General features: G+C 36.2%; 1 pseudogene; it reads right to left on the reverse strand.

The window, feature by feature from the left end:
• Positions 1-3,375: 3,375 nt before the first annotated feature.
• LOC121100235 lies at positions 3,376-3,864 on the reverse strand (annotated as a pseudogene).
• Positions 3,865-13,247: the final 9,383 nt, after the last annotated feature.

The raw sequence follows: 13,247 nt of genomic DNA on the forward strand, positions 1-13,247 counted from the left end.
TACATAAATTAAACTAGAGTTTTTAACATTTCTCATCAATAAATAACTACTTAATGACAATATCACATTGCTTCCGGGTGACAACATTGTAAAGAACTGTTCTTTCTTTCTCTGCCTGTTTCCTTCTAGATACATGAGATCATTAGCCTCTGAGCCCTCCATACAGAGAATAATGAAGCTGCTGAGTCATTTAATTTATAGCTTTTCACTTAATGCATGATATCATCTAATCTTAACTATTAAATTCTCTACTTTAGTTAGGTTTTCTCAAGTTAGTCATTTAATAAAACTGTATCTGGCTTTAAATGGAGCCTATGAATTTAGTAGCTGCTATACATTGTGGGGCTCTCCTAACAAAATTTGCGAATTCAGAAAAAAAATGAGACTATATCACTTTAGGTTAAATACTGTAATTATATGGGGCGCCTGGGTGGCGCAGTCATTAAGCATCTGTCTTTGGCTCAGGGCGTGATCCCAGCGTTCTGGAATCGAGCCCCACATCAGGCTCCTCCGCTAGGAGCCTGCTTCTTCCTCTCCTACTAACCCTGCTTGTGTTCTCTCTCTTGCTGGCTGTCTCTCTCTGTCAAATAAATAAATAAATAAATAAATAAATAAAATCTTTAAAAAAATACATAGCAATTAAAACTATGAAAAGTTTTCAAAAGTTAGTATTTTTGCCACTTATGATAAAAATTAGGACCTGTTCTTAAAAATATATTTTTTTAAATTGAAATACAGTTGACACATAACGTGATATTAGTTTCAGGTGTACAACATAGGGATTTGACAACTCGATACATTATGCTGTGCTCACCACAAGTGTAGCTACCACCCGTCTCTATATAAGCACTGACTATATTTCCAATGCTGTAACACCTCTTATCCCCATGACTTATTCATACCATAGCTAGAAGCTTGTACCTCCCACTCCCCTTCACCCATTTTGCCCATCCTCCCACCCTTTTCCCCTCTGGCAACCACCAGTTTGTTCTCTGCTCTTCATGGGTCTGTTTGTTGTTTGTTGGTTCATTTGCTTTGGTTTTTAGATTCCACCTATAAATGAAGTCATACCATATTTGTCTTTTTCTGTCTGTCATACTTCACTTAACATCATATTCCCTAGGTCCATCCATATTGTCACAAATGGCAAGATCTCATTCTTTTTTATGGCTGAGTAATATTTCATTGTGTATATACACCACCTCGTTTTTTATCCATTCTATCAGTGAACACTTAAGTTGCTTCCATAGCTTGGCTAGTATAAATAATGCTGCCATAAACACAGGAGTACATTTCCTTTTTTTCAAATTAGTGTTCATGTTTGCTTTGGGTAAATACCCAGTAATGGAATTACATTATATGATATTTCTATTTTTAATTTTTTGAGGAATCTCCATACTGTTTAATATAATAATTTTTATGGATAACTTGACCATTGAGCACCATGGATTTCTTGATTGGCCCAATTTAATGTATCGTCACAAGAATAAAAGTAAACAAATATTAAGTGAATAGGAATGGGAATTTAAACAATTTTACTTTCTGAATTTGTATTACTTTAGGATTAGAATACTTTTTAATATGCTGCTTTCTGCAACATATGAATAATTATAACCTGCCAGCTATGATTACTATAAGGATGAGATAAGATAATGATGCAAAAGAAATTTACTAACAGTAAAGTCAATCAGTCAAAACCACCATTTTTGAGTGACTATGGGCTACTCATTGTGCTAAATATGCTAGGTATGCATTGGTGGACAAACAGACACAGTTCTTGCCAAATGGGACTAATACTATAGTGGAGACATAAATGTATCATCAAATATGTAATTACAATTTGTGATAAATCATATTGAAGAAGAGATTCAGCTGTAGATTCAATGTTTACAGTGTACCTCTCTGAGAAGAATTACACAAAGACTGATACCTGGTAAAGAGAAAGAGACAAAGATACGAATATTCTAGGCAAAATGAACCATGTGCACACAATTTTCAGATGGAAAAAGAGTTTGGTATATGTGAGAATTGATAAAATGACCAAAGTAAGAGAGACCAAAGGTGAAATTAGATACACAGGTGGAATTCTGTGCATCACAAGGCCTTGCATTTCATGTTGATTATTTCAGATTTGTCTCTAAGAGAATGTAAAGCCACTGAGATTATTTATTGCTGACCAGTTTTTAAGAGCAGCTTTAGATTTATAGCAAGACTGAGAGGAAGGTATAGAGATTTCCCATAAATACCCTTTCCTCACACATATAGCTTCCCTAGTAATTAGCAATCCTCACCTCAGTGGTGTATTTGTTACAACTGATGAACCTACACTGATACATCGTAATCACCCAGAGTCTGCAGTTGACATTACTGTTCACTCTTGGTGTTGTACATTCTATGGGTTTGGACAAATGTGTATTAATATGTATCGATCATTACGGGTATTATACAAAGTATTTTCACTGCCTTAAAAATCCTCTGCGCTCTATTTTGCTCTCCAACCCCATCCCTAACCATTAGCAACAACTGACTTTTTGCTATCTTCACACTTTTGCCTTTTTCAGAATGTCATATAATTGAAATAATACAGTAGGTCACCTTTTTAGAGTGACTTCTTTCATTTAGTAATACCCATTTAAGTTCTCTCCATATCTTTTCATGGCTTGATCGATCATTTCTTTTTAGTCCGGAATCATATTCCATTGTTGGATATACCACAGTTTATTTATCCATTTACCTACCAAAGGACATGTTAATTGCTTCCAATTTTGGGTAGTTATGAATTAAGCTGTTATAAACATCTGTGTGCAGGCTTTTTTTGTGGACATCAGTTTTCACATCCTTTGGGTAAATACCATGGAGTGTGACTGCTGGATTATATGGTTTAGTACTATAAGAAACCATTAAACTGTCTCCCAGAGTGGCTATACCATCTGCATTTTCACCAGCAATGAATGAGAGTTTCTGTTGTTCTATTTTCTCACCTGTAGTATTTGGTGTTGTCAGTTTCCCAGATTTTGATTATTCTAATAGGTGTGTGGTGGTATATCATGGTTATTTTAATTTGCATTTTCCTGATATGACATAAGGAACATCTTTTCATATGCTTATTTGGCATCTATGTATCTTCTTTTTTGAAGTGTCTGTTAAGGACTTTGGCCTCCTTTTGTTGTTGTCGTTGTTTAGTTTTTATTTCATAATCATAAGCTGAACTCTGCAATCTAGCTAGACTTGGAGGGGAGTAAGGAAAATATGGAACCCACGGAACTGCAACAAAACCACAAATATTATAGATATTTCAAGCAGATGGGGTGAGCGGGTACTCTCCTGCACTACAGGAGTGGTCTGGTAGCTAAGATAAAACATAAGTCAAATTTACTAGATTTGTCCACAGTCAGCAATGGTGGACTTCTTGCTTGTTCTTGCCATTCCTGGACCCAAAGCACTCCATGGCTTCCACAATATCCTGCCTTCTCTTACCTTGCCAAAGACCACATTGCTTGCCATCCAACCACTCAGTCTTGGCAGTACAGATGAAAAACTGGGAACCATTTCTGTTGGGTCCAACATTTGCCATGGACAAGATGCCAGGACCTGTGTGCTTCAGGATGAAATTCTCATCATCAAATTTCTCCCCATAGATGGACTTGCCGCCAGTGCCATTATAGTGTCAGCACTCTGGCACGTGAATCCTGGAATAATCCTCTGAAAACAGGAACCTTTATAACCAAATCCTTCCTCCCCAGTTCTCAGAGCACAGAAGGTCTCTGCTGTCTTTGGAACTCAGTGTGCAAAGAGTTGGAAGGAGATGTGGCCCAAGGGCTGGCAGTCCGCCGCGATACTGAAGAACACAGTGGGGTTGACCATGGCTGAGCGGTGCTGGGAGGCTGCGTCTGCAAGGACAGACTTTGACCTACTTCAGATCAGGTAGTTTGTTTTCTTATTGTGCAATTTTAAGAATTCTTTGTATATTTTGAGTCATAGTCCTTTGTCGGATATATATTTTGCTAATTTTATTTCCTAGTCTGTGCCTTTTCCTCTCATTCTCTTGACATTGTCTCTTACAGAAGTTTTAAATTTTAAAGAAGCCCAGCTTGTTAGTTATGTCTGTCATAAATCACACCTTTTGTGTTGTGTCTAAAAAGTCATAGTCATACCCAGGGTCTTTTAGGTTTTCTCCTATATGATCTTCTATGAGTTTTACCATTGAGATATTCTAATTTGGAGTGATATTTTCAGATTTATACTTACAAAGATTATACTGGCTATTGTCCAAGAATGTTTTAGAAGTACAAATGTGAATTCAGGGATATAAAGTAAGGATCTACGGCAACTACTCAGGCCAGAAATGATGGTGACTCATTATCAAGGTAATGATATTGGAGGCAAAGGCATGTGTATTTATTCCAAATTTAATAAGAGGAGAAAAGTAGAAGTTTATAATGATAGAATGAGTCTTGATGACTAAGAAGAATGGATCATCAAAACTGACTTCCATTGTACTGTCCTGGTTAATTCCATAGATTATGAAAGACTGTGGAGAAATAAGCATAACTAAAATTGAAATATACAATCATGATATACTGGATCACATTTTACCAAATCTTTTAGGCTTAAATGTGACTTAACATATTCAAAGCAAGTTTTAGTTTTAGTGTCTGGTTTGGAAATACTATTTCCTATATATTGAGCACAGCTGCTGAATTACATTATGGATTTCCTTGGTACCTAAATTTATCAAAGTGAAGTCTTGTTACACTTTCAATGTCACCTGGAAAAGAGAACTTCCAAAGAGTGAAGTAAGCAGTTGTTGCTTTGTAGAGGGCAAGTCAATGACTCGATTCACGACACCTTCAAATTTCTACATATGTAAAAGCAACAGCTTACACACTGGTGCTCAGAAAAAATCCCCACATAATATAGAAAAATGTAACATATATCTCCAGTATAAAATATATATTTTATGAGTAGAAAACAAAGCACTCAGAAATAATAAATAACCAACCATATACAAATCACCAGCTAACCTAATTTAAAAAAAAATAGAAAATCACAAAATATGATGTGGAAGAATAACCATCATAAGAGAAACATTTAAAACTCTTAGGATATTAGTTTTATACCTTTACTGAAATATTTTTGAAAATCTGAATGAAATTGATAACTCTCAAGGAAACTATAATTTGCCAAATATCACCCCAGCAAGGAAACTCTAAGAGGTATTTCCACAGAAAACAAATACATAATATTATCAAAGAGCATCTCCCCAAATAATTTTATAGCTAAATATTGTCAAGTTTAAAATCCAAATAATCAAAAGGATATGAAAAAGCATAGAGAAAGCAAGCACAACACTGCTGACACCTTATTAAAAACTGCACAAAGAAACATTCCTGGCAATCCTACCACCTTACGCAAAAATTCTTAAAAAATACTAGCAAGCAGAAGATAATACTGTATCAACAAAAATATATCATAAGACTGATCCCAGCAATAAAAGGATGTTTCAACATTAATTAGAGTGACTATTATACATCTTCATTCAAAACCAAGACATTTTTAAAATGAAAAGAGTTACTCTTTCATACACACACACACACACACAGACACACACACACACACGAGGAATAGACCAGGTCTATTTTGAGCAAACTGTTAGTCACTTTCAATTCATGGTATTTACAATCTATTACATTTGTAATCTTATTTGTAGTGGTGCAGTTTTTCTTTCACAACCACCTTCCAGGCTAGATTTTAAGCTTCAGATAGCAAGGACTCCAATATCTAATTTACTGTTATGAATGAATGAATGAATCTAGTAACTGGTTATTATAGAGCTAATTTAAAATTTGTTGAATGAATGAAGTAATTCAATATTAATTTACCGTTATCTCCTGCTATCAGTCTGAGGATAACACACAGGATGTGCATGCATGGATATATATACACAGACTGAAAACATGCACAAACATACTGTTTTATTCTTAAATATCTTATTTTTTTCCCTAAAGATTTTATTTATTTATTTGTCAGAGAGAGAGAGTATGTGCGTGCACACGCACAAGCAGGGGGAGGGGCAGGCAGAGGGAGAAGCAGGCTCCCCGCTGAGCAGAGAGCCCAAGCAGGACTTGATCCCAGGACTCTGGGATCATGACCTGAGCTGAAGGCAGATGCTTAACTGACTGAGCCCCCCAGGAGTCTCTTAAATATCTTAAATTTAATAATATAGTTCATGATTGACTAAAAAATACTGTATATGAGAATACAGAAAAATAGCATGCAGGAATATATTACTAATGATTAATATGGAATATGAAAGGAATGGTGTTAGAACAAAGCAAGGGCTATATCAAGCAATTCTCCCCTGCAGAAAGTAATAGTTTTTTTCTGATATTTCAACATAAAGGAAAAAGAGAGGTTACATTTTCCAGGATTTTTAAATGCCTGAAAAATAATATAACATGGTGAATAACTTATATAGTGTGTATTTCACCACTTTCATCTGGTATTCTTTCTTACAAACTATCAAAAAGTCCTCAGTCATTCAAGAAATCTACTAATAAATAACTTCTAAATGATACTGTCCAAGTGAAGTGATCTTAAAATATGAGTGAAGAGTGTTATTATAATTTGAAAAATCATATATTTGGGTCTTCTATGAGTTTTAAAAATTATTTACTGAATTCATTTAAAAATTATGTGAGGAAATACTATCTACACAGAGATAAATATATTAAGATGATTTCATCCACACTATTTTCATTGAAAGAATTACTCCTATAATAACTGATATTTACCTTACACTTATTTCCAGAAATAAGACTGATAGAATGGTGTGGTGGAAATGGATTTGACTTTACAGGTAGGGGAAGTTGGCTCTGTCACAAACCAGTTCTATGAGGCAAGACACCCCTGTGATTTCACTATCTGGAATGGTATTATGAAGCTCCAAAGGTTTATTTGAAGTCAGTATATATTATTACCATGGGGGATAAGGTTACTGAGAGGATGATGTAATAGGAGTGAAAGTGCCTACCAAAACAGATAAAATATTCACTACACATTAGTTTCCCACTCTCTCATCTTTCTTTCTGTCCTTCTTTTGAGTGACAAAATCATATTTACTGATTATTAATAATAAAGTATCCCTTTTGGCACTTTAGTAAGGATGTATCTTCAAACTAATGTTGATCTTTCTTTTTTTTTTTTTTTTTTTTTAAGATTTTATTTATTTGACAGAGATAGAGACAGCCAGTGAGAGAGGGAACACAAGCAGGGGGAGTGGGAGAGGAAGAAGCAGGCTCATAGCGGAGGAGCCTGATGTGGGGCTCGATCCCATAACGCCGGGATCACGCCCTGAGCCGAAGGCAGACGCTTAACGACTGTGCCACCCAGGCGCCCCAAACTAATGTTGATCTTGACCAATTAAACATGATGGCGGCATTGATGTTTTTTGGAAGAGGATGATATTAATAGGAATACCACAGAAATATAATGTTCAGCTTTATCAGCCAGTGACCAAAACCATAAAAACACATTTATGTTAATTCTGCAGGATTAAAGACATCTGTCTCCTCCTAGAGTCTCCCAGTTTTGTCTGAGTTTTCCATGGTTGGCGTCATCAACCACCCATGTGAAATTTTCAGTTTTCTGCTCCAAGCCCATCCTAAAACTACAATGTTACTGTCTTTTAGGGTTTTTTTGTTGTTATTAATCCTAGTGATGTAACTTGCTCATTGAGGAATAATCCCAATGGTAACATCATTGGATAATAATGTGACTAATAATAATAATAGCGACCTACATTTTGTAGCAGAGTTCTATTGCACCTTACACTGTGATTATTTCATTCGTTATCCTGGCATAAGGAAAGGTTTTGTGAAATTCTCAAAACCTGTAACTCCCTGACTTTGTAGAATGGTAAGTGACAGGGCCAAAATTAAACAGGTTTTTCTTTTCTTTCCTGATACTAAAGAGCTTGGTAAAACCAACAAACAAAAAGCCAAAGCAAAACAAAAACAAAACAATATGACAACCACAACTTCAGGATAATATTGGAGTATAGGAAAGGCTGTTCTATGTTCCGGGGCTCGGAGCATTAACACCTTGTTTTCTGTATGTTCCAGACAGAAAAGCATCCTCAGAGAATCACTAACAATTTATTCTAGAAGGGGAAAAGAAGTTACAAAGTCAGTTACAGAAAAAGACATAAATACCCCCTGATGGAGAGGGCTGGTAACTAATTTAAATGGCCAGTAAATATGTGGACTCAAGATAAGAGAAAAATGAACTTAAATGGCAAGATGTGGGAATAAATTCATGAGGCAAACTCAAAAAGGTCAAAATCTGTGAAATATCAAGGTCTTTTGCATATTTCATGCATATTTATGCTAACCTTGAAAAAATAAGCAGTGTTTGGATTAGAAATAGGTTTGGACTGAGAATGGGTCAGAATAACTTTATCATATTTTTCTTGGTTTAGATATATTCTTATATTTTAAATTAAAAAAAAAAACTTTTTATTTTCAAATTCCTCTGGCAGTGTTTAGTTTTTGAGCAAGGAATTTTTGGAAAACAATTAGAAAATGCTTTGCCATAGAATATTTCTCCCACCTTTGTTGACTTTGGAAAGATAAAAATATAAGCATCCAGAATTATATTTGTCCCAGAATTTATTACCAGGAGCTGTCACTATACATTGAAGTCTTTTAGCACAAAAGATGTCCTAAAATAATGCTCAGATTTCATACATAGTCATATACAATGTTACTTAAAGTTTTAAGAATCTTAAGTGTTTATCTTTAAAAGCCTGCATCTAGTTTCTTTTTAAATTATTTCTTCAAATTTCAGCTTCATTATGTATACTATCATCTTTGCAATAGTTATTTAACATTATTCTTCATTTCACAATTCTTGAGAAATATTAAAGAGAGAAAGAGCTGAAAGTGAATCCTAGAAAAACAGTAAAACTTTTCTACATTTATTCATTCATTTCTGTTAGTAAGGATAATTTGAGGGATCACAGGACTTTAGAATTGGAAGAGGTTTTTTATGAAGAAAAGGAACACAGAAATTAAAAGTACAATTTGTAAGATACAAGAGCAAGTTTTTGGCAAGTCAAACACAAACTCTTTCGACATTTTATGGCCAGTTCAAACCTCACCCCTACATTCTTCTCCCTTGATTTGAACTTTTTTTTCAAATTTCCTTTTTAAAAAATGAGGTTCTATTTCAATTAGTGATATGAGAATAAGCAAGTAAGCATTCAGTATCAACTCTTTACGACTTGTTCACTTTCATTTCAGGAAATAATCCCAAAGTCACTTAACAGGAAACAAAAATTAGAATATGCCTCTAACCCACTTGAGCTTGGTTCCTAGTGAAGTCATCAGGATATATTTTTAAACAGAGAAAAAAAATAAAATTCTGCTAAATTATACTTTCACACATTAAATGTACACAACTAAGATAATTAAATTAATAAACTCAAAATGAAACAAGATACAGTAAAACAGATTATTCTCTCCTGGTTACTATTTTTCCTATAATCATTCTTCTTATTCTTACAATCATTCTTCCTATTACATGCATGTGTTTTGATAAAGAATACTTTCTGTTAAATCTAGTAATATTTATAGAAAAATAATTAATCCCAAAGGAACAGATGGTTATTAATGTTAACTTCTTGAAAGATCTCAATCTCCTTGTCTTGAAAGATCTCAATCTCCTTGTCAACAGTTACTCTTTCTATACTTTTCCCTCAGTACAATGGCCAGAGGGGGGGAAAATCATCATGACTATGATTTATGATGGCATGTTAAGGATACTTGGCATTCTCAATATAGGTTTAAATATTCGGAATTAATTAATGCACCCACCTAATTATTTTAAGGATTTAAATAACTCAAGTAAAATAAATTTGACTATAATCTATAAATAATTTTGTGTTAAAAACATTATTTCAAATAGTTAAAATAATTTAACCTGATTTGATATTGCTGATTTGCAAGTCTTTCCTTGAATTGGGGACCCTGGGCTCTGTTGTTACTGTTGGAAATTTCCCAGTAAACTGTAGATGCAAAATAATTGTCCCAGATAAATTTATTATAATTCATTTCACTACACAGTATAAACAGTATACAGATCTTCTTGACTTAGGCGGGATTACATCGTAAGTAGAAAATATCTTAAGTCAAAAATACATTTAATAACCCTAACTTACCATACATCATAACTTACCTTAGCCTACCTTAAACATACTCAGAATGCTCACATTAGCCTACAGTTGGGCAAAATCATCTAACAGAAAGCCTATTTACGATAAAGTGTTAACTATCTCACGTAATTTATTGAATACTGTACTGACAGTGAAACACAGAATGGTTGTAAACGTATCAGTTGTTCGCCCTGGTGATCACATGGCTGACTGGGAGCTGTGGTTGCTGCCCCAGCCGAGCATCAGGAGAGAGGAAGTTACCATCGATCAATATCCTGGGAAAAGATCGATATTCAAAATTCAAAGTTTGATTTCTCCTGAATGTGTATCAGATTTGCACCGTCATAAAGTCAAAAAATCATAAGCTGAATGATCATCAGTCTGTACTATTTAACATAACACTAGCTGTTGTAATAGATAAACTCCAAAATCTTAGAGGCTTAAATTTATAGTGTCCAAGGACTGGTGGCAGAGGCAGGAAGTGGGCTGCACTCAATGCCATCTTTTAGAGAACCAGGTTAACACAAGCTCTGTTATCAACACATCCCCACACCTGTGCTATCAGCATCCAGCCAGTAAACACAGGAAGAGAATGCTTCACAGATGGGGCTTCCAAGATTGGGCTAGACTTGGATGTGGGATATATCAGTTTGTCCCACACTCCACTGGCTACCAGTCTGTCATATGAAAGCAGGATCCAGGGGTACGGGAAACAACTGCCCCTTCTGTGTTACAAGAGTTGCTGTGCGGAATGAGGAGACCTCCGGCCCTGAGGCCTCTGCCTAGCCATCCTCCGGTCAGTGCCAGAGGCTCCTAGGCTCAACGCAAGAAAAGAATTCAAGGAAAGACAAGACGGTGGTTGAACAGTGCAAGTGAAGGGTTTATTAAGAAGAGAGTACACTCTGGAGCTGTGAGAGTGGGAGAGCTCAAGGGAGAGTCACACCTGGAGTTTGAACCTCTATCTTATATCGACGGTTGATAACGAAGGGCTGGGATATTTATTATTTAAGGAGGAGATTTCTTTGGGTGCTGGGTTTCACCCTTTTTCTTCCTTACTCGGTCAGGGCCTCTGACCTTATTTGTCTTGGATCTGTCTAGTTTGATCTGGCTTCTTGTGGCCTTGTTTGTGGCATGCTGCCAGGGCAACTGCTGACTTTCCTGATAACAGGCCTTGATTCTCTCTTTGCACGTCTCCAGGCATCCTGTGAAAGCCTAACTAAGTGCCTACTCTAACACCAGCAGCTGTTGGATCAGTTCACCTAGAGGCAGAAATGGCTGCTCACAAGAGAATGTATTCAGATGCTGAGACAGATGTCACAACACAAAGCCCAACGACTATGCATAAAGTATGTTTAGCACTCAACAACCAGCAAGGAGTCCCAGCAAGGGAAGAACTCAAGAGGGGATGTGGAAGAAGGGAGCAAAGGTTGGGGTAGTTTGGTGCTTTTATTGTGAAGAGGGGTGAAGCCGGCGGGGGCGAGGGTGTACCTTGGGCTTGAGACTATTCTTGATATTCCCACCCTTTAGCAGGAGCTAAAGGTGTGAGGGCCTTCTTGATTGCTCGGATGTAGGGCAGTCTGGGAAGAGGGAGGGATGGGACTAGAAAAGCTGTCAACATTTAAACATCAAAAATGGAATCAGGCTAATTATCATAGCAGTCTAGGATTACATGAGCAATCAGATCATTCTGATGGGCAATTAAAAAAATAAAGTTCCCTATTTGGGTTCTGTATCCAGTTGTAATGGCTGTGTGTGTGTGTGTGTGTGTGTGTGTGTGTGTGTGTGTGTGTGTAGGGGTATTCCTTCATACCACCAAGCAATTCTCCAGTCACCAGCTGAATGCCCTAAAAGTCAAATTAATTCTGGCATTATCTACCTAGTGATAATGTCAGATACCACAGATTAAAGGCTCAATCCCACAAGACCACCCCTCACTCCACTTCAGATGCCAGCTGCAAGTCCAGATCATTACCTGTACTTCTCACTGACTAGCTAGGTTCCAACAACTTCCACCTCAGGTTTGATTAATTTGCTAGAATGGCTCACAGAACTTAGAGAAACTTTCACTTACTGAATCATCAGTTTATAATAAAAAGGTTTAATTCAGAAACAGCCACATAGAAGAGAGGGATGATATAACAAGGTATGGGGAGAGGGCCTGGAGCTTGGTGCCCTCTCCAAGCATGCAATTCGCCCAGCTCTCCCACACGTATTCACCAACCCAGAACCTCTCAGAACCCCATTCCTTGGGGTTTTTACGGAGGCCGCATTATATGGCATGACTGATTAAATCACTGCCCACTGGTGATTGATTCAACTGCAGCCCCTCCACCCTTCCTCCAGAAACAGGAAGGTGGTGCCAGTGAAAATTCCAACCTTCCAGTCATATGGTTGGTTCACCCCCAGCAACCAACCCCCACCCTTAGTTGTGTTCCAAATGTCACCTCATTCACATAATTTAAAAGACATTTTCAAGCTCTCATCACTTAGGAAATTGTAAGGGTTTTAGGAGCTTTTTTTGCCAGGAAAGGGACAAAGACCAAATATTACCTATTATAAATTACAATATCACATTCCTATCAGGGAAAAAGAAGTGTTCCCTTCAACTGACCAGTCTAGCAACCACAGTAATCGATTTAAAGATCCTAGACCATACCATAATGTTTTTGTTTCTATGTATTTGCACATGGTTCTATTTGTTTCTTTAGTTCAGAATGTTCTATTTACAAACCTACCCTCCATCCTGACCTGATGTAAAGATACCCAGTAACAAAATTTATAAGGTATTCTTTTAAAAAAGATTTTATTATAAGATCTCTATTTCAGAAAGACAAGACTCTGTTGAATGATACTAAATGGATACTCATGGATGAATTTGAAAAATTCCACAAATGTATTGGAGAAGATTCATTATTTTAAATATGATATTCTTCCATAAATTCAAATTCAACGTTAAACCAAAAAACCTTAAAAGGAAATATGTATGTGTGTCGTTATATATACATGCATGTATATATAGTTTTTTGGGTGCATG

Source organism: Ursus maritimus, unplaced genomic scaffold, assembly GCF_017311325.1.
Source record: "Ursus maritimus isolate PB19 unplaced genomic scaffold, ASM1731132v1 scaffold_10, whole genome shotgun sequence".
Lineage (NCBI taxonomy): Eukaryota > Metazoa > Chordata > Mammalia > Carnivora > Ursidae > Ursus > Ursus maritimus.